This window comes from Bombus affinis, chromosome 11 (genome assembly GCF_024516045.1).
Source record: "Bombus affinis isolate iyBomAffi1 chromosome 11, iyBomAffi1.2, whole genome shotgun sequence".
Classification (NCBI taxonomy): Eukaryota; Metazoa; Arthropoda; class Insecta; order Hymenoptera; family Apidae; genus Bombus; species Bombus affinis.
Genome location: NC_066354.1, coordinates 1,075,129 through 1,098,685, shown reverse-complemented (window position 1 = coordinate 1,098,685; position 23,557 = coordinate 1,075,129). Strand labels below are relative to the sequence as shown.

Here is a 23,557-nt window from a genome sequence, read left to right as displayed (position 1 = left end):
GAGAAAGGGGATTATCTGATTAAACATGGTCTTTTTAATGAGAAACGCTGTTTGTTGTTACTTACTCAGAATTTCTATGTTATTACTATTCAATTGTTGTTCCCCATTATGTAGAGTTCCATGGAAATGCAGCGATAACTGTAGCTTTTGAAACGGTGGATTTATTATGTTTAACGGGGACAATTATTAAACCAATACGTATAAAATATTTTGGTTCCTTTCTTACATAGCTATTTAACTATAGCTATTAACTCTACGAGCACCCGTCAAATTGACGGGTAAACGAAAATATGCATTTTTCTTTAAAAAATTGATTTACTCAAATTAAGTCTGAAAGGAACAATATTAGGCTTCACGTTTAAATAAATTATTAATAAATAAAAAGTCTTTTTTTTAAATTATCACTAAAAAAAAAAAATAACAATAATATTAACACTAGGTTTACGGGACCTGCCCATTTGACGGATTTCGAACTTCGAAATGAAATATCTCAAAAACCATAGCATTAATTTTAACCATTTTGCATCTTAAATTAATCATTTCATCTAAATAATTTATGCACAAAGTTATTTTTTCCTAGGCTTCCTAATTTTTGAAATCTGTATGTAGTATATCTATCTCTACGAGACTCGTCAAATTGACGGCTTAACTGATTTCATACACAATCCGTTTTTCAAAGACAGTGTGCAAAAGTTTCAGTTATTGTAGACATTTCCCATTATTGTCTCCACTTATTGTAACTATTTACAATAGGATAATTGAATTTGGGCACAGTATTTTCTTATTTTGAACAATCCTCCTTTTCTAGCAATCATGAGTAAATCCAAGAGATATAATAAGATATTGAACAAAATTGTCAACATCAATGATGATTGTTCTGAGAATACCTCCAGTATGAACTAGGCCAAAGCGAAGCTGACAGTGAAAGATCTGAATACATTAAAAGTGGAGAGATAGAAGGATCTTCGGATAATGAAGAGGAACACTTCTTGAAAGTGTGTCGTAACAAAAAAAGGATGCGTGTTCTTTTTAGTTCTGACTCCGAGGATGAAAGGACGAGCATTCCAAGCATATCACAAATTATAATAGGTGAAATTGTAATTGCAATTGACGGGACACAGTGCATAAAACTGAAAGCAGGCGGATCTAGGGGTATAAATATATACCCGAAATATTATGTCGGGTTATGTAACTAGTGCTTTCGAATTGATAATTGCCAGACACATAATGGAACACATAAACGATTGCACTGAAACCGAGGCGCATTGAGTTTTGAAAAAAGACTGGACAATCACAGTTGCTGAGTTGCGTAGTTTTCTAGGAATTCTATATGCCCGGGGCGCATATGAAGCGAGATCATTGAAAGCCTCCGAAAGATTACAAACAGATAAATTTGCGCTGATATCCGAAATATGGAACAGATTTATAAGTAATAGCCAGGCTTGTTACAAGCCATATGAAAATATCTTAATAGATGAACAATTATTTCCAACGAAAGCTCGATGCAGGTTTACGCAATATATACCGAATAAGCCTCATAAATTTGGCATTAAGTTTTGGTTAGCAGTTGACGTCCAAACAAAATATATTTTGAATGGTTTCCCTTGTATGGGGAAAGATGAAACTCGATGCTCAAAGGAAAAAAGGACAAGATGACATTGTGTTCCTCAAATTTATATAAATCAGAAAACTGCACCTTATTGTGTATAAAAGTAAACCTAAAGTAGAAGTCCTCCTTCTAAGCACCAAACATACAGGTACATACGAATAGAAGATACGAATAGAAACATACGAATAGAAGATAATTATAAACGTGTTCCAGAAACCATTGCTTTTTACAATAAAACAAAGTATGATGTTGACCAAATGGCACGCAAATATAGCATGAAAGCAAGGAGTTTCCGATGGCCCCTTCAAGTATTTTTCAATATTTTCGATTTGGCAGCGATAAACGCGTGGATACTATATAAAGAGTGTACCAGATCGAAGATATCCAGAAAGGAATTCATTTTTTGTTTAGCCGAGGAATTAACTGGAGAAAACAAGGACAACATTTGCCAAAGATCAGACGCTTCATTTCTGTCACCTTCAACGTCAGAAGTGCGAAAAAGTTGCCAAGTGGATTATTGCAAAAAAAAAAAAAAATAGAAGTAATAATTATTGTTTATATTGCAAAAAGATCGTATGCGGAAAATGCACAAACAACATTCAGTATATTTGCAAAAAATGTGCTCAATAGATATGATTACCCTGTACCGTTAAGGTTATTGTTATTTTTTTTAGTGATAATTTAAAAAAAAACTTTTTATTTATTAGTAATTTATTTAAACGTGAAGCCTAATATTGTTCCTTTCAGACTTAATTTGAATAAATCAATTTTTTAATGAAAAATGCGTATTTTCGTTTACCCGTCAATTTGACGGGTCCCGTAGAGATAAGTATACTACATACAGATTTCAAAGATTAGAAAGCCTAGGAAAAAATAATTTTGTGTATGAATTTTTTAGATGAAATGATTAATTTACGATGCAAAATGGTTAAAATTGGTGCTATGGTTTTTGAGATATTTCATTTCGAATTTCGAAATCCGTCAAATTGCCGGGTCCCGTAAACCTAGTGTTAAACAGCCACATTTCAGCTAGACTTTCCAGCATGATGTTTATGATACAATCCATCCATAGACATACATATTCGTTTGAGACCTTCTCTTGTTAACTAATGAGCTCTTCTGTGGCTTTCCCTTGTTAATCTATATGTTTTATTCTTTTTTATTTTTTATGAAGCTCACTTCACGACTGGTAAAACGAAAACTGCAGACATAAAACAAGTGCTCCAAACGCGAACCATCCGAATAAAAACTTCAGTGAAGTCTAAATATGTATACAGTAAATCCACTGTAATATAATTATTAATATAAATATTTGAATGTTTATAGGGACCAGTTAGAAATATATTATTATCTGTGTTATACAAAACATTGCGAAATTTCACTAGCATCGTGACGAGAACCTGTTATAATGGTTGTATTAGTAAAGTTTGAAACAAATCTGGAAATATACATAGAAGCTGTAAGTATATAAGATACTTGGTACAAGTATAGGTTTTGAAGATCACAACAAAATTTATACATAAGAACGTTTACTGAGAAAAATAATTACTATGTCAATAGGTTAATTGCGAACTTCGAAGCTGTTGAGCATTGTGGATCATAATCGCCGAAATAAATATGTAGGAACATTTTCATTACATGTAGAGATGATAATAAAATAGTTTTGTATTTATTTAATATGTGATTTACAAGACGTTCACACATACCCATTACACGTGTTTCAGCGCTCTTCTAGTCTCACTTTTATCATGCGTACGGAACAGTGATATTCTTTTGTTATATGAGACGCTGCGCACGCACATACTTACACATATACTCAAACTCATATATGCGCATCACTACTGCGCGACTAATTCGGTGTAGCGCACAAAATTACATATATTTCAATAGAAGCATCCTATGAGATAAGATTGTACTACTCGAGATGTGGACAATTTCTATTACAGACGACGGAATGAACGAAGATCGCGTAATTTTTGGACAGGATCATCTGAGAGGAGATTAACATTTATGTTATGTTTGGCTTTAGCCAAACGTAGCTGGAAGATTGGATAGAAGGATTCTGAATTCGAGTAATGAAAGTACCCGATACTGGATAAATAGACGTCAAAGCGTACAAACGGCGAATTCGAACGAACACGACGAAGTAATGCGTGTTCTCTTGTAACTGGAATGTCAAAGGCTTCTTCTTAGATCTATTGATACATTTCCGGATGAGATTGGAAGCTTTGCGAAGTTCCGAGACGTTGTGGAAATGCGCTTTGACGTTTCGCGACCAAGTTTCTTTACCTATTTTTTAATTTTATATACATTTCTGTATAATGAATGTTTGTCAGAAGTTTCCGAGAAATTTGTATAACAAGTACGGTAGACTGCTAAAGTACAACATGGTGCGTTCCTTTTGAAGAATACAGGAAATAATATGAATATAATATCGCAAATTTACTTATGGAATAAATAACCAGTATCCTCAATTAACAGTAGACTTCACCAGACCCTGACAACAATACAAATAGGACCTAAAATCCTTCCAATAACCGAAAGAATCTAATCTCTTGAGATTTATAACTGTGTATAAATCCGTAGAGTCTTCTCTAATAACTGGCAAAACTAGACAAATTATATTTAACCCTTTCGAGACTATTGGGACAATACGTCGTAACGTAAACTTCAGTATGTCTATTGGGATATATGTTCCTGAATTCAGTTGTTTATCGTTATGACCGCTACTCGGAGCGTACTTCGCGTCGATACTGCCAGATTTATAACATAACCTGGAAAAATCGTATAAACAGTGTGTGCTGTAAAAAATTTGGGACTACATATCCCGATTTCAACAATATGCTTAACCTTATTTCTTTAACCGCTGAATATACAACATAAAAATTATTATATTACTGTGTTTATTGACGAAAAGAAAATCCACGTCGAAAGGGTTAACAAAGAAATAATCCAGAAATAATGACTCTCGTGCAATACGTTTCTCTTCAACTCTACATCCCTAGGTATGTCGTGTCTCATTAAAATTTTCTTTCGATCTTTCCACGCAATCTAGAATTATTCATCGCGATCGTTCTGATGCTTCGTAAATAAAAAAAAATACGAGACGATGAATTGGAGCCTTTCGCTGAAAAGAGATTGTAGTGTCTGGGAGGATGCATTGCAGGCGATCTTTTTTCTCTTTCCTATTCCGTAAACTGTAGATACGCACCGAGCTTGATAAACGTAATCTTTCCAATCACTATAAACACAAAACACGATAGCGACGTTTCCTAAAGTATCAGCCTTTTTGTCATGTATTCTTGGTTTTCATCCTTTTACGAATTGTAATAAAGGGCAAGTATGCCGGCGTGCGCTGCCGCAGCACACAGATGCGTGCTCGTCGTATCAGAAAACGTTTCCACCATTGGCCCCTGCTTTTAAAACGCCTCGAACTTCCGAACGAAAACTCTCGATATTCTTCGAAGCAACTTAGCCAGGCACGATGAAACTTTGTATTTTTGGAAAGGGCAATCGCGTTAATAATTCTGTTCTCCGAGTAATTTCGAGCAATTTCATAGCCGCGCCCACGTGCTTCCCGAAGGAGTAACTTTATTACATCTTTTGCTTCGTTCTAACCTACGTTAAGTAGCGTATTCTATGACATTTTTCTTCTAGATTTTCGGGTTTCTAATTCTTAAGCTCTAAAATGATATTCTAGAATATTTATGAAGGCTTTTAGAACAATGCAATACTTCTTAAGAAAAAAAAAAAGATATTTCTGTTTAACCGAATCGTCCATTTCACAAGTGGTGTCGAAGTGAGAAAATGAATAAACATGAACTTGTCATACCTTTCTTTTGTGCTACTTTAACTGTTACTGAAACTTACTAATTATACCAAGTATAAATCGTATACTTTAAATTACTCTCTAACTTGATTGTACCGTGTATAAATCGTATACTTTAAATTACTCTCTAACTTGATATATCATCAAGGAATTAATAATCAAACACAGTATCAATTACAGAAGACCAAGCCTACCCTCAGCAACGTAATTCAAGCTACCAATTAATTTCTGAAAACCACTTTTTTAACTTCCCTTAAAACGAAGCTTATGTTTCCCTAACGACGCGAAACGCGCATACGTATACGAAGTAGATGAACGAGGCACAAAATGCCCATCAGCAGTCACAGGCTGACCAACAATTTCTTGCTTCCATCAAGCGTAAACCACCCCTTAATCGCTCTTTGTCGAACGGAATGGCCGATTTAGCCGTAGAAACAGTCATTTACACATGCGTTATCCGACCAGTTCGAATTCCGCCCCTGGCTGTTCCGCCGTTTTTTCGATTCAATTACGAATTCGAGGATCAGTTTTTGCCCGACTGTGCACAGCGGCTCTCAGTGGACGACGTATAATGGCTCGAGTCGCCTAACTCCGTTCGAAGTGACATTAGTAACCGATTTTACGTTTCATCGCGTTTCCATCCTCTTCGCTGCTCCCTGTTATCAACGATCGCCATTTGGGAACCATGGAAACTGTCTTATCACCGTATAGCCGCACTTTCGCCCGTACAAAGCGAGGGTCACTTTGCTCGCGTGCTCTCTCGCCCTACGACCCCTCGAACCAGCGTTCACCGACATACCAGTGAACACGCTTATTCAAACACACGTGGACGTAGAGAGTAGCACGAGCATAAAGTTGGTTGACACTCGCATTACAGATAGGACTTTGCATTCGGATGGCAACCGTACAGAACTACGTCGCGAGTTTTGCTCGGTGAATGTTCCTCGGGGCTTCTAAGGTATCAGCTGCAACTAGTTCCATTACCAGATCCGTCTGGTGAAACTTTTACGAATTAGGCGAGTGGCTCGAGCCTTCCTATATTGTGATTGATTTCGAGGCGTCGATGACTCCTGACGCCAATTATACCGAAGTTTCGCAATAACGACCATCCCTTGAGTATTTAATTTGCCTCGTGCGCCGTTTGGGAATTGTACGCTGCATTGAATTAGGATCGACGAGTTTTGACGAATGGTTTACGAATTATTCGTACAGCTGAGAGCGAAAATTGAAAATTGACTGGGTGAGAAGGAGAAGGAAAATGGAAAATTTTAGAGAATTGATGAGCGGCGAGCGTAAGTTACAGATTTTTCTGTTACATAGACAATGTTTTTGTAGGATTATTTTATGTCAGATAGATCAATTAACTGATTTGTATAACTTGGGAAATGTTTTTTAATCTTAAAATCTGTATAAAAACAATTTGTTACGAGAGTATCTTTGTTTTGGTTTGAAACTTTTGAAAGAGGATTTTAATTCAATTAGCTATATCAGGGGTTCATCTTATAAGAACAAAAGCTCGGCAAAAATTACCTTAGAAAAAAGAAGTGAGGTGTCTTTGAAGTTGAGATTATGGAATTTACATAGTTTTACATAGCTACATAGTTAACTTGAACGCGACTACAGTAAAGCTTAAATTTCAGCTTAATTTAATAATGAACCTTGAAAAGAGAAGACAATAAAAGTCCAAGCTACAACTTCGTCGCTTTAGCCTGTTTATGTTTAAATTTCGTCATTAAATCAAACAAGTAGATTATTTTCAGAAATTTTATTTTCGTTAAGATGTGTAAGAAATGTTCTAATTATTTTATTAATCGATGCTGTATCGATCATTGTTAATGTCAGAAATTATTACGATATCAGTCGTTATCAGTATCACCATATTTAGTATCATAAACGTTTTTTTATTTGTGAAACAACAACAAAGGTGTGACAGATGAAAATTTAAATTATCACCTTTTAGTCCTATAAAAACGTCTGAAAGCAGTTGAAAAATCTTTTTTATTTCTTATACCCACAAATATCATTGATCAAAAAATTAGCTGCAACTAGCTACTATCTTGGACAGAATTTACCTAGACATTTCTACAAATTCTAGTTGTAGATATCTTTCTTTGATTACTAATTGACTAATTATCACATCGATATTATCGTATGTTTTGCAATTTATCGCAGTTTGTTATACAAACGAACAATCATTCATAAGAAACAATTTTCATACATGTCATGTTTTTTACATCACCATTCTAATACGCCATGCTCGTACCTATCAATTCCATAATTGGTATAAACGCAAATTGCAGATCGTGACAGTTCGAGATGTAACTCCACAAATCACCAACCATAAAACTAAATAAAAACATCACAGATATCATTCAAAACGTTTATCCAAATCAAATAGAAACTGTTATTGACAACAAGGAAACTGGGATATCGTTTGTATTCCGGTATATGAAGTTTGTTAGACAATTCAGTAGGAATGTTATGCTACTGGAATATAACAAACAGAAAAGTAGCATGGTACAATTTGTAGAAATTTCGGCGCAATAATTAGACGGACAAACTGAGGGAAAATTCATTCGACGTGGCGCGAGCTGTGTATCTTCGCTGGTTTGACAGCTCGATGGTATCGTATTGTTCGCTGAATTTCAACTGATTATCATAAAACGCGTTAGATCCCAAGCCCGATAATTTTCTGACGAAAATTTCGTTTCATCCTCATACCCTGGACTCGTCGCGCTATTCTTCGCCTACTCGGTTTTGTTTCACGTCGCAATCAGTTTCAGCTTCGCGCCTCGATGCTCCTACGTCGAACTTCCGTCGCCGATAAATACGCCAGCGATCACGAAATAATAAAGCAGCGAAAGAAAGTGGAACGGAGATAGGGGGAACGGAGGTCGATAAAAGACAGGGAGGAGGGGGATTTATCGTATGTATCTAGTATACGAGTTCGCGAGGAATATCTTTTTTCGACTTTACGTCTTATTTTCTTTGATGCTGCTCAGTATACCTTAAAACTGTCGGTCTGTTAACCTCTCGCTTTATAATTTATTTCGAGTAGCTAGATCTAATTTTATTAAATTTAATTACTTGATTTTAGCACTGTGATTTATGTAAGAAATACTATACGTACATTTAGATTTAATGATTTTTAGTTTTAGGGATTAAAACGAAGTCTGAAATTAAAATAAACATTCAAGTCGAATACGGTTTTTGCTCGTAGTGGATCGACTATAGCTTGTGACGAATATGATTCGGTATTATAAGTTAAGGATTTAAATAGGAAATAAATTAATACGTTGAATCTTCTATTTTGAAACTTTCATTTCTGAAAGATGAAGTAAGATTCTGGATATATCTATCAGACAAAAGTTTCTATGGTTGATCTACGCTTTTGAAGCAACCGGTATATATCTTTTCTCGAGCGGTATTTTCTTCTTTCTGCTTATCGGTCGGATGTATCTGTTGCACAGTGAAAGGCTCGTATAACGGTGAAAGCATTTTGACGAGAATATAAAACGTAATTACATAATTACTACGACGGAGATGAATCTCTTTAGTTGGTTTCATTGATTCGAGTTTTATACGAACTTATATAAAAAGGCCGGTAAGGATACTTTCTGGGCTTTCAAGCAGTTTATCTTTATGTAATCCTATCCTGTGACGGTTATGAAATTATCATTCTTTCGAATACGAGCGATCTTTAGACGGTCGACTAAAAGGGATTCCTGTTTTATTCTGGAAGCCATTACAGAATTTGAAGCAAGGAAAATAATGTTTTTATCTCGTGGATACCTTGCGTAAGGTCGATGTAGGGGATATAAATTTTGTATATTCACAGAGTTGGCTAAACGGTATACAATTGGAAAGTAAGAATATTTTTTTGTAAAAGAATTTACAACGTTTACAGGTACTTTCGTATAAAATCATTTTTACCACTTACCCTTCTAATAAAGAGTTCTTTACTAGGTTCTACATTTCATTTTTATAGCATCAAATCCTTGTAGTCATATAAAGTACCATATCAAATGATACGAAATATATTTCAATATGCTATAACAAGTACAGTGTGATGTACAAATACGTTTGGAGCAACTTTATATTAATACAACTTAAAGAGCGTAATCTATTACCGCAAATCTTTAATTGTTTTGAATTTCATTGAAATATTTGAAACCGAATATTTAACAAATTCCTAAAAGTAATAATCCCAATTTCATTAGGATATTAAAATATCCTAAAATACGAAAAAGTTGTAAAACCTTAAAGATTCTAAATAAAAAGTTCTTAATTTCCAGTGTCCCCACCGACGTCGAGGACGCAGGGCAAATTAACTTAACTAAAATCGTCCGAAGAATATTACGCTTAATTAATCTGACAGCTCGATAATAGGTGAATAGGAGCGTCCTCAACACGGCGGAGCTATGTCGTAGCTTCGGGACCCGGCATCCCGTTTCAAAATCCTCGCTGATCCGCATTCTTCAGGGCATCGTTGAGCAGGCATAGCTGTCACGGATAACAGCTCGTTCGGTATATTTTAACCCTGCGCGTGTCGACGCTGGTACGTCGTTACGCGGCGACCGTGCACCTCCCTTTCCTAACCTGTAATCATCACCTACCATCTATCCGAAAGGCGCGGCGCCATGAAAGAAGACCTGCTCTGCAGGCCCAATCTGAACACCGAATGGAAGTTGAGACAACCCACCAGTTATGTGGCATACGTCCTTACAATAAATACACCCGTTTCTCCCTCCGCTATGAAGTTGTTCTCCTCGTCTCTTCTCTTTCTCCCCTCTTCCTCTTTCTCTTCTGTTTCGATCTTTTCTGCTGTGATCTTTCGTTAAAGCTCAAGGGTGCACCTCGACTTTAGTCTCGCGAGAATCATAGTGGCGGTAAACAGAAAAGCAAATTTGCGAGGGATGAAAAAGTTTGGGAAGAAGAATTGCGTTTTTGGTGATATACACTGGTACTAAGGAAAATATCTGAACACCTATCATGGAATAATTTCATGTCCATGTTATACATATGTGTTATCTGGAATATTTTAGAATGTTATCAGCACTGCAATGAGATACGACTGATATGGTTATGTTGATATTTGCAATCAACCTAAAAATATAACAAAAAAAAAAAAAAAAGAAAAAGAATGGAAGCTGATATTAATCCTTTCTCTATTAAATATTATAATAATTGGTTTACTTTGAATATTTTACATATTTTCATATATTATGCAGAATCGGTGATATCTTTGTTAGTTTGAGATTATTATCTTTGAATTCTATAGTATTTTTATATTCTGTCTACATTGTTGAAATTAATATATGTATATTCTTCTCTGTTTTACTTTCTTTTCTTGCTTGTGGTTATTATATATATCTTTCTGTACAGGATTTTTTGATAGCTATTTTTTACAAGGTTTATAATTGTTCTTCTTTGCGATGTAAAAATATTTCTACCACTTTTCATATAATGCCATATTTCCTATCTCACACTTATTATCGTGTTTTAACCTATGAAGACATTTCTACTACTGCATACTCATTCTTACGCTTTGAGGCTATATTTCTTGAAATAAGAAAACTTTTCTCTTATTTTACATTTTTTATGCAGGAAGCTTAAGTAAGAAAAAATAAGTTATAAGTAACAGGATCTTAAAATTGAAAAATCTGTAGGTTTCTAAATATTTAAATATTAAACCTTACTACTCTCCTTAAACTACAACTTACTGTCGTAAACAAACATTTGTACAATTTTTTTTCTATAGAAATATAGAATTTATATATCATATTAATCTTATAAAATTAAAGCTAAGATATAGTTGCGCTATTTTCCACTAATCTACTTATCCACTTGTTTCGTTTTACCGTTACGATACATTTACTGAAACACAAATTTGTATTATCTACTCTGAACATTCTATATATATTTAATTAAAACTTACAAAAAAGGACAACATCATGTACGAATTATGTACTAGCTTTCTTGTCAGTGACCTGGTGCAACGAATTAATTTCGACCGGACTTTAACCCTAATACCGTAGTAGCTGGTAATTATTTAGCACCAGAAGCTAAGCCTGGGCAGCAACAGCAGCAGCAGCCGCTACTAATGAGCGCTAGGTAAGAAATTTCGACGGTGAAATCCGTCGAACGCGCAATTTACGATAATATCGGTTGGCTCGTTGGCCGCGTCTAATGGAATTTCGGAAAGGGAGATTATCGTCAAGGATCACGCCCGTTGGCTGCTGATATTGAGTGGAACGCTGCTAATTGCAGGATCGTTTACGTGTTACGCGGTCAGATGTGTTCCGTTTGATAGGCTAAATACCGGCTCGCCGAAACGTTCATAGGACGAGACCTATTCTGGATTTCAAGGAATGGCCCCTGTGAATGAACGGTTGTCAGACGTGGACCCGATATTCTCCCTTCGTAGAATGGTAACCGATGGTTTGTTGATTACCGTCATCGATCCAACGTCGTATCTCCCACGGCGTCGAGCGTGTAATTTCGCTCGATCCGCACGTCCACTCGCGTTTCATCGTCGTCTGCTTTTGACAATCGACTTCGTGACGCCATTGTTTTCTCCACTGTACGTGCACCGATTGTTCACGAACGGTTACATTGAAATCTATTTGCCGAATTCAACGAATTTCTAGAAAAATTCAAATACAGTGGTGCTTAGACCCGAGAGTTTCGCAAAGGTGGACGATAAAGCTTGTAATTCTTATGTTTCTTTGCGTTGAAGATCGTGTGAAAATTCGGATTTCTAAAAGCTGAGTAGTGCTATGAAGTGTGGTAAACATTTTAGCGAATAGGAATTTACAAGATAGGGAAGTACATGAACAAGTATTGAATTTGAAAAATGATAGGATACGTTTCAGAAACATAGATATGATAAATGCAGCCATGAGGACCAGGGTTAATAATGGAATGAAAAAGGTGTCACCACTGAATTTTAGAAACATTTTAAGTGTCATATTTGTATTGGATATCATAAGAGATATAGCTATATATGTAATAATTACCAGGAGCACAATTGTAATATTCTGTATAAAACCTTGCAGCTTTATGCACTAATAATATACATTATTTATATATATATATATAAAATAAATATCACTTATTTTTCATTTGCATGACTCGAACAACGTTGAACATACGATATTATACATTTAATACGTAATCAAAATGTTTAAAATCCCTCCATTGCTCTTCCTCCATTTACTCCAAGTGTCAAAAGCCAACAAAAAATTATCCACACCATCTATGTAAACGTCTTATCCATAAATACCTCGTTTCAGGTGAGGATTTATTATCTCGTTCATATCTGCATTATGCATTCTCAGCGCATTGTACGCATCATTTCTGTGTTCCATCCGCGAAATTATTCCGCTTACATAATTATATCAACTCGCCTATACAATTTCTTAGCTTGTGAAGCGGATTACTAACGACACGTAAGCAGATCAAGTATAAAAACGGACCACAAGTTTCAGCTTGCTTTTCCGCCAGTTAATAGTTAGAACGTCGGCAAACTGGATGTTCAACTGCATACGCATAGTTTAAAGCGAGGCGCATTCGAAGCTCGTGGAGCGCCAAGGATCTGATTACAATTGCACCCTTTCCCATCTATCTTCTCTCTTTCTCTCTTTCTCTCTCTCTCTCCGCCTCCCCTCTTCAGCAGCCTCTCAATTTACATCTACCATCAACTTGCAAATTGTTCCAATTTAGCTGGCACCGTGAAAATGAAAACACCACGTGTGAGAGTACATGGAAACTCCGTGTATTATCACATTCGACAGCTCGAGGATTACCGGTGGCACGCTAACGAGCCGTCAATTGTTCCTCCCCAAAAACAGCTGATCGAAAAATTTTGCACCTCGAAACAGGATCAGCCGTGCACGCGCGGCAAGAAACCAGCTGGGATAGAGCTACGTAAATACGTATTCGATTCGCGAACGGGGGGGAACCGATAGTGATGGGATCAAGTATATTACAAGTAAAGTTGAATTTAACTGTGAAGTTTCGAATATTTCATGATTGGGCGTTGGAACTTCCTTGAAATATTTATTTATCTCGATGTAAACAACGCGAAAATCCTATATACGAGATGGAAGGTTAATAAGAAGTAAATAGTGTTAGATTGGTCCCAATCATTGAAAATGGAATATTGGTTTCATTTTTACATTTATATCAATAATAAATTAGCTTTTTTATTTATTGATATAAAGTTTCTGAAGTTTAGGTGCAAATCAGGTATATTTTAATTTTTAATCAGTACTTTAATCGGAAGATTAGTCACACCTTTTTGATAACTTTCCATTAATAATATTAAGCTGGAACAAAATTGAAAACGTGTCGCATGTACGTAATATTCGAAGTGTATAATATAAGTGTATAATATATTTTGTTCTTCAAGATTCGACGTTTCCAAATGTTAACATAGTCACCTAATCTCTTACGAGTAGTATCCAATTGAATATTATAAACCGAGTCATATAATATCGAAACTGACAGGAATTCATCAATATCTAGATACATATTGAACTTGATCCTATCGCTGCGTATTAGCCTACCGACAAAGCCAAACAAAGAAGACAGAGAGCAAAATGTCGAAAGCGTAACGAAACAAGGACGGGAATGTTTCCCGTCGGCGTTTCATTTTTCCCTGCGAGCTAGAATTTTGCATCTCCGGCAGAAGCATTTAATCAGCTGGTGCCCAGGGCGAAATGGGATTTAGTGGTGCTTTAAAAGGGCGCTCGAGGGGTTGATGGGGCGGTTAGGTGCCGGTTAGGGGATGTCCGGTTCGAGCGATGAAGAGAAGAGGCGAACTTGGTCGGTTCGCGAGCCGTGTCCGCTGGCGCGAAGTGCAGTCTATGCCTGGCGAACATTGTTGTGTGGCTGGACGCTTTGGCCACACGGATATTCGAGGGCCAGAGCGATAGCCAATGCCACTCAGCAGCTTTGTTGAATTTCACGCCATTTGAGTAAATGGGCGAGCTGATCAAACAGCGGCGATATTTTGTAGACCTATCCTCGCGCTGTTGCACCGCCACGTAACGTCAATGACGACGGTATCAATGCCAGCAGCCGGCATCAACGACACAATGTAGCTCCTTGTTGACGTTTAACCCTTTCTCTGGTCCGCGATTCACGTGTATTAATTTTGCCACAGTTTTTTTTCTCGTTCCGTGGTCTAGGATGCTTGAAATCCGGGGATTTTCTCGACGCTGCTCGTTTGTATTGTATCTACTACCAGTTTCACCGAGTCAGTCATAATTACGATGCAGGCCAATCTGCGATCAACCTAGCGTCGACGAATAACGCATGACGCGATTTCCCGCACAAACGCTACATTTATTCTTATTTCTCTTGCTCGCTCGCTCTATTCTGTGCGAGGCGATCCCGTACTACTCCCTCGGTTATTGCACGGCACAAGATAGGGGCTGTAAATTGAGCTATCGAGGGACGATATTGACCAACGTCTCGAGAGTATGGTTCGTAGGTTTGGATTAGGTCTGCGTTCTGCTTTAGAATCTCAATAGTATAAATAAGTGACGATTTACCAGTAATGCTGTTTCATTTACAAATAAGAAGATCGTGGATATTATCATATAGAAGTGGACATTTTTATTTCAATATGTTATATAAATCGCAAAATATTAATGTGTCATACGGAACATTTCAACATTTCACTATAATGATATTTATTGTAATGAGATCTATTACTATGATTATTCTGTTGGCCAAATTTAAAACAGATCTGGAAATGTATACAAGAGTTATGAGATATTTATTGGATATTTAACGTATAATCAGTGTTAAGAATGATCTCATCAAATATGATGGTTTACCAACGTAGTTAATAATCGATTGTTACTTTGATGATATTCCCGAAATGTATGTTTGCGACAAATATTCCGGGACTCATATATAAATTTTCAGATTCATTTCAAACTTTACCAACACGATCATGTAATTTCCATATACATCTTTAGCTCGACTTCAAATTTTACCAATATAGTCGTGACAAGTGCCAATAAAATTGTAAAACGTTTTCTATAGCACGCACAATATATGCATAGAATTTTTCTGTATTAAGTATTCGGATATTTTCACGAGCCACTATACTGTTGTTCAACGTTCTTTATTGACTCGTTCATCGACGAATCGGCTCGTGTTTCCTTCGGAGCTTCCATATTGCTGTCGTGACGACTGCTAGAACCTCGTTATTGCGACATAATAAATACGATCTATAATATAACAGAAAGAAGGAACGAGAAGGCAGAATAGAGCGTGACACCATCGAAGAACGATTTACGATCGAACCGAGTGATTAATACCTGCAGCGTGAGCGGCGTTTTGCGCGACGCTTTTGTATCGGATACGCAATATCGGCGTCCGTGACGCGATAGTGACGGCGTGATTTAAATAATGATAATAATGTTGAATAATTATGGGGTGTAATTGCCGGTATTGTTCCAACGATAATATAATAGAGGCGCAGAATCGTGTTCGGTTCGTATAGCTCGAATCGGTTCCCGGTTCCCGGTTCCCGCCTCTCCTCGACGTTATAACGTATCGATTTTCATAAATATTGTCGTATCGCTCGTTACCGTGACACTTTAAAGGCGGCCTTTTCCGATACGCAATCCGGGAAGTTAATCGATTCACGATAGAACACAAGTCACGTTGTGTATCCACAGATCGTTTTTCGTTGAAAACAGCATCATCTACATATTTATAGAGAGATACAAAATGTTGGAAAAAGAATCTGAAAGTTTGAAAAATATGGTTATTAGACATAATTAATAACGTTTCGTTCAACTTCTCTGCTTGCCGCTGCTAACAGCCTAGCAATTCAAGAAGAAATTAAGGATTCAATTAAGAATATATAAATAAAGTATAAAAAATAATCCAAGAGCTTAATTCTTTGTATTTTACAAATTGCCAGTGCTTTTATTAAATAATACAAGAATGAAAAAGAAAAGAGGAGATTGTACATCTATATTTACAGATATTTATAATCTTTTTCTTTCTAAAACCAAACTTTTGGCATTAACTGATAACAATATATTTGGTATTAGAGTTGGCGATTAATGGCCCCTTAAAAATTATCGAAATGCAAGAGATTAATCGATGTAGGTCGTAGAATTGTTCGTTAAATTAAATGTTTGGAGCTATCTTTTCGTAAAAATAAAAATTCATTTTGAAACAATTCAAGAACGAAATGTCGTTGCTCACGGAGACAGATGGAGAATTGCATTTCATTTCGAAAATGTCAATTTTAGATTCTACACATGTCGCTTGAACATTAGTTATTCCTACCATCGGGTACAAGCTGTCAAAAATTGTCAACGGCCTCCATAATATTGAAATATGAAAATGATTATTATTTCATTTCGATACGTGTGTTTTAATTAAAAGTGTCTCTGTATTAAATATCAATAGACAGGAAGAAATTCTTAAGTAAATTGGCAATAATTTTCATGGAGATCCTATTGAGGTCGCGATATTAATCTTCGCGTTAATGTTGAAACTATGACGTTTCGTAATAATCTGGATTCCGGCTGATCAAATTAGTTCTATAAATTACATCACAATTTCAATGGTGGGATCGATTTCATTGAATTCTAATTGCCGAATCAATTAATTCCCGCAATAATTTCTTCAACGTGGAAACACGGACGTTTCATACAGGCGGCGGAACGTGTCGTTCCCAAATATGAAAACGCGCTGCTCACGGAATTACGAAAGAGCGAAGATGATCGTTAAATGTGTCCGTATTCTTTCATAGCCAATTATCTTGTTACTGCTGACCCATATAAAGAATAGGAGGGTTGCATTCTATTAAAGGTTTATATTGCTTTGTCTCGGTTGAATTTGCCACGCCAGCATTTATATAGGATGTTGGAAGATAGAATGCATAGTTGGAACCATTGTTTGGTGAATGTAATAAAAATGTGAGTAAATCGTTTTATCTTAGTAAGGTAGATAAACTAGACATAGTATATAATGTAAATTTATAATATGCCATGCATGGCTCTTGCACGTTTCTCTTGCTCGTTTCTTAATAGAATTACAACATTTCGTTATTCTGATCGCTTAAATTATTTACAGTATTTAGGGTAGGTTTTTAAATTCTTACTGCATTTATTGTTTCTAATAAAAGAAAATTATAGTCTGTCTGATTTTTTAAACTGTTTACAATATGTAATGTAGATACTTATAATACTTATTATAAATAACTCGCCTGTCTGTCTAGAATTTAAATTGCGATATAAAGTAAAATAAAATTGCAATATTTTCAAAATGATATTTTCAATTATCAATAAATATATATTGTATATTATATATATATGTATTGTATAAATATCGTAATGTTCCCTATCGATTTAACATTATCTTTTAATTTACTTTCATAAATAACCATATTTTCTATCTCATTTCTAACAATAAAACACACAATTATCTTTTTATATATCCACCCTATACCCAAAAAAGGTCTCAAGAAGAGGCGTTGACCACGTCAATAACCGAACTCTTACCTGTTGTAGAATTCTCGAGCTAATGAGCCGTCAGGTTGCTCACAAAACAACAATCTCGTCGAAAGAAACGATGAATATTAGTTTCATCAGATTCCACAGACTCCGTCGGTTCGATCTTAGCCGTTTCTTCGTCATAAATCAGGAAAACTATCGTCCGGCTAATAACGAACTTTACGTACACGGTAAAATGGACAATAACAATTCGTCAAAAGGAACCGATTAGTAGGAAACACGAATAGTTTTTTTATCTGAATGATTGGAGATCGAAGATCTTTTTTCCCTTCTATTCGTCAAACTTCGACCATCACACCTGAGATTCCTTAATTAACCGATCACACGGCTATATCGGTGTTAAATAGACCGACCAACCGTAGAATCGATGGATACGTTGATAATTATCTTGAAGATGTCACTGTCGTGGAAACGTTTCACTTACTGGTTAGAGTTACCAGTGACGGAATCGATGGGACGCAAACTGACAATCTGCTTTACGCGCGTCTCATTACAAAGGATAATAGCTGTCAGCCCCAAGCGATCAAGCTGTGAATTATGGGTTATTCCATGGAATCATCGATGCGATTACAGTTCGGGTAACTGGGCTCTGTATTGTCTTCAAAGTCAGCTTTTGAAGAGCGTGCCTTTAGGGCTTAGGTCCTAGGTGAAATCTTTAGGAGAGAAAGTGCTATCGATTTCGAGAACACTGTTTGGATTTTAGACCGTGTTTGAACGGAATTAAAATGAGTCTTTAAAAGAAATTTGGGAATTGGGTTATGCGACGTTGGTTGTAAAACATGTATCAGTTTATGAAAGTTTACAAGGTAAAATCTTTAATTTCTCTTTAATCGACTTCTGTGGAGTAATGTTAAATTTACGGAATTTACGAAATTTAATAGGTGAACGTTGCTTTTTCAAATCGACTAAATATATCAGAAACCACATATACCACAGCTTTACGCCCCCGAAACGGCGTGAAACATTTACACCGATCCATTTAACATTCCAACCCGCTTATCGCTGGTGTTAAACCAAAACCACTATGTACAGTTTACTTTCGAACATGTATGTACGAAGGTAATCTACCCACGAAGGAAGCTTCGAATTAAACGATAGAGATCTACGTATTTTGTTTCCATTCTTGGACCAGCCAATACTTTTTTATCGAAAATCGAAGTTACAGGTTCACCACCGACGAACGTCTTCGCGCCAGCGAGGTCTATCATTACTACGTATTATCGGGCTATCTAGATCGTTGGAAAATGACCGCTCTACTTTGATTTTTAATCGTAAACGTTCACGCCGCGATGGCTTATCGTTATTCCACGCTGTATTTTTACGCGGAGAAAATATTCATCTTCTATCGCCCGTAACTGGTTGAGTTGGTAGAGAAATTTTAGTGTTGTAAAGTTCCGTTCAGACTAGACGAGTTAACTGAATTTAAGCGATCTAAATTCATCTTGAATCTTTATTATTATTTATTATTATCGTGAGTTTGTCTATTATCAGTTTATTTTATTCGTTTGGTTTCTAGGTATTAGTATTCAAATGACTTTAAGTTGTTTTTACTAATGAACGTTTGTTATTTTATTTGATCTGAAAAAATGTTCAAATTTTAAATGAAATTATGGAAGTTTTTATTTTATCCGATTAAAAAGAAGCAACACTTGCTATCTGAATGAAACATTATAATTACATAAATTAAATACAAGATAAATCATAAACGATAATGTTTCCAATTTCATGTTTGTTCATATTGGTTCTATAAATTTTATATGTCCAGTTAAAATCAAATCACTTGAATTATAGAGATTTCAAGTAAAAATAATCGATTTTTTATGAATACAAATGTATAGACAAATTACTTGAAAGCTGTTTGGTACAAATCGAGTCATTCGACTTGGAATCTTTTATTTTCGAGTAATTTTTTCAAATCAAATTAGTTCAAATTTGTGTTCATATAAGTCGAGACATTTGACTTGGAATCTTTCGAATTCGAGTAACCTGACCTCGAGTAGATACCTACTGAAAAACAGATCAACTGGAAGAGCTTGAGTTCAGGTAACTTGACTAATTTGAACGAGGCTTTAACTTTCTCTGTGGTGGCTGTCTTGTTCCGCTCGATCGAATCGTTAGCATTCGAGTTCCGTATCGGTTTATCAGTTTCACGCGATAGCCTTGAACAGGTTTAGGGAGAGCGGGTCGATTAGCATATTACCACCTGTCTTACCTTAAGGTCTCGCTTCGGGGAGAACATATTAACGTCCCTGCCGTTTCGAACTACGTCCAGTTATCTTCCACGACGAAGATAAGTTGCCGTTTATCTCGTTACAACGGACCTCGCGAAATTTATTACGCTAGGAATCGCGGCTGCACCACGATAACGCCGCGCCGATAACGTCGAAATGTACTTTGTCCCTGTGAAATAATAAGTGACGAAGGTATGCGTCGATTGTGTTTATCTCTTAAAATGTTTTTCTTTCGATCGCCGAAAAATTCGCGTTTTTTATTTGAAAGCGAAGGAAATATGGAGATGTAAATTTTTTACATTCTATTAATCTGTGCTTCTTTTTGGAGAAACGGAAAGAGATATATAAACGAAAAGAAAGATATTTTTGTAGTGTGTAATGTAGCGAGTTTTACATTATTTTAATTCCTATTTTTATATATATATATTGTTTTTTTAAGTTTTTGCATTATATTTATCAGAAATGTTTTTAATTGATTTAACAAAAGTTATCAAAACAAAACTTTTTGCATTATATTTACTAAACGAATGTTTACTTCAAACATTCGTAAAGAAATGTAATTTCTTGCATGATATTTACATATCTTTAATTTGTAGGTACGTGATTTTTTGGAGGAATAATGAGAGATGTGGAATAGGGGATGATATATATTTTATGTTATATTTATGAAGCGTGTAATTTGTGTTTTCTTTTTGTAGAAAACGTATTATGTTTACTAGGTGAGTATTCTTTTCGGAAGGAAAAGGAAAGATATGTTAGCATGAAATTTATTTTATTACCTCGCCAAGAATTTTGACGAGCTGAAACATTTTACATCGTATCCATAATGTGTGCGTTTTTTAAAGAAAATAATAGTGTAACGACTTAGAACTCCTTTGTCTCTTCCTAGAAAATAGGAAATATGAAATATCAACAAAAGCATTTCAAAAGATGTTTAATATCTTCAGAGAAATATATCTTTTTTATAATATCTAATACTTATATTAAATTCACCTCACATATGTAATTACATATATTTTATAAGAAAATAGAAAGAGATCCATTTGGGGATTGTTTTAAGTGAAACAGTCCGGAAACATTTCCATTACATAAATTAACGTGTGTAGGTATAATACCCCCGCCGAAGGGATCGCAAATTCAGAAAAACGAGCAGGGAAACCGGATTATTCTGCTTTGGGAAAGTTTACGAATGCCTGGAGCGATAGAATTTTGATTAAGCTTGGCAGCATGCAGTTTCCACAATATATTCCGCATAAAGTAGCAGTTTCATTATTAAACAAGCTCTGTGAAACCCGGGAAGGCGGTGGTCGCGATAAGCGAAAGTAAGCTCGCAAAAATAACTCTTTCGAAGAACGTCGAAAGAGATCATTAGTCTTGAAACGTCGCGTCGCCTCGATTCTCCTTCGACTATCAATCATCTTGCGCGTGCAACAAATATTCTACCAACCGATCTTAGCTAACGATACGCTTCATCAGAATTAATAGTATCCCGCCGGTAATAATGCCAGAAAATGTATGTTCGATTGTGTTTTGAGAAGCGGAAATATATGTAGATGATTCTCTTTACCATTCCTTTACAAATGCTACGAAAATATTAGCTTGATCTATGCGTGTACGTGCGTGTGCGTGTGCATGCATATACGCGAGTGATCACAGTTTCTCCATTATCAAATATTTCAACGCAACTTTCTTCCTTACCTTCGAACTTCAAGCAGAATCCTCCACCCCAGAATGACAGGATAATACGTAGAATCCAAAATAAATTCCCTCATGGAATGAGTCGGGATTAAGTATCCTCGAAGAATCTATTCGGTATACTCCGTCTTTATATTCGCCTGTTACCTCAGTTATCTCCATTTCAATCTCCTCGTCCATGCAATCTTCTCGTACAATCTGAAATCAAAAGCAAGTCTCAAACATGCCAACGATTCAAAAAGTGCACGGTCAATGCGCTATGCACGCGTCTTTAATCGGCGAGGTTAAGTGGAATGTATTACCATCGGCGATCGAAAGACGATCGAAAGGCGATCGAGTGGGACAAGGAATAATAAAGGGGAATCGGACATAATTCCCCTTTGGCTCGTTCTTCGTACGCTGTACAAGGTCGCTCAAGGGGTCCCCTAACGTCAGCCTATCACTTGGATCGAGCAGCTAGCGATACTCTTAAGATTCCTTAATTAAACGATCTGACAGCTACATTACTAAGATCCCGTTTATCGGTAGGCTCGATCTCTAGCGCACGGTAGAAAGGACCGGTCTTTCCTTTGCTCGTTTTCTTTTTCTTTCTTTTTGTTCTCATGAGTCGGTTGTCCGGTGATTTCTGTCCCGGGACGATTCCCCTTTAAATCCTTTCGCGACTGTCCCATGAGCGGTCGGCCCTTTTCATGCGTTTCGTTAAATTTCTTCCCTGGCATCTCTTGATGGTGGTACGACGTGATGCTGCAAATCTGGAAGAATTGAAATAAAGAAACGTGGAATTATCGGTTTGTCGTTTCTGGTGCGACAAGTGCTCGAATGGAACGAAGGTCTTTTTTGTTTTAAGTGATTGGTAGGTTCGAGTAAGATATTCTTCAATTTCTATATTTTAATAAAGCGGTGCCAGATGGGTAGATATTAGAATTATTACAGTGATCAAAACACTGACAGATTTGATAGTAGAATTATTAGAGTAGTCAAAGTATAGATAGATTTGATACTAAAATTATTAAAGTAAGAGAATGAGTAATTTTTAAAGATCTAAAATAGTGTATTTTTGGGGTTTCGATTTTCAGTGAAGTATGTACACCCTCGACCATAAATCATTTGATACTCATCTATTTTGACCAAAATGATTGTTAGAACGTAGATATGACTTTCTAGATTGACTTTGTTCATCCATAAGTTACGGTAAAACTCAGTTTATATAAACTCCATTTATTTGACTCAAATTTTAGTCAGTACCCGATTAAATCTACCCGTACTTGTTGAATCCGCTTATTTAAACGTGAACTCGTTCTATATGAACGAAAAATCATAGTGGAGGGAGTCAGTGGATTCTTATTCCGCGAACTCCAATTTTTTAATATTTTTTAATATCTATATCAATTCATAACTGGCTCTGTCGAGATAACCAATAAATTTGATAATTTGGATATTGTGTGCATGTGGATAACACTCAATAGTGTTTCATTATTTTTCATTCTAGTAAATTGTATGTCTTCGTTCTCTTCCGCCTTCTGACCGTTGAAGTTTGTGTCATGTTTTTAGCTAGCTCGTTAGGCTGTATTTCTAGTTTGTTATCGCGTGCTGTTACAAATTGTACGTATAATTTGGATCGAGCAGCAGATTATACGTA

General features: G+C 36.0%; 1 long non-coding RNA gene across 1 annotated transcript; it reads left to right on the top strand.

Moving 5' to 3' along the window:
- Positions 1-253: 253 nt before the first annotated feature.
- Positions 254-1,424, top strand: LOC126922080 (uncharacterized). The gene is made up of 2 exons (XR_007712654.1): positions 254-736; positions 809-1,424. It is a non-coding gene; the product is annotated as an uncharacterized LOC126922080 (long non-coding RNA).
- Positions 1,425-23,557: the final 22,133 nt, after the last annotated feature.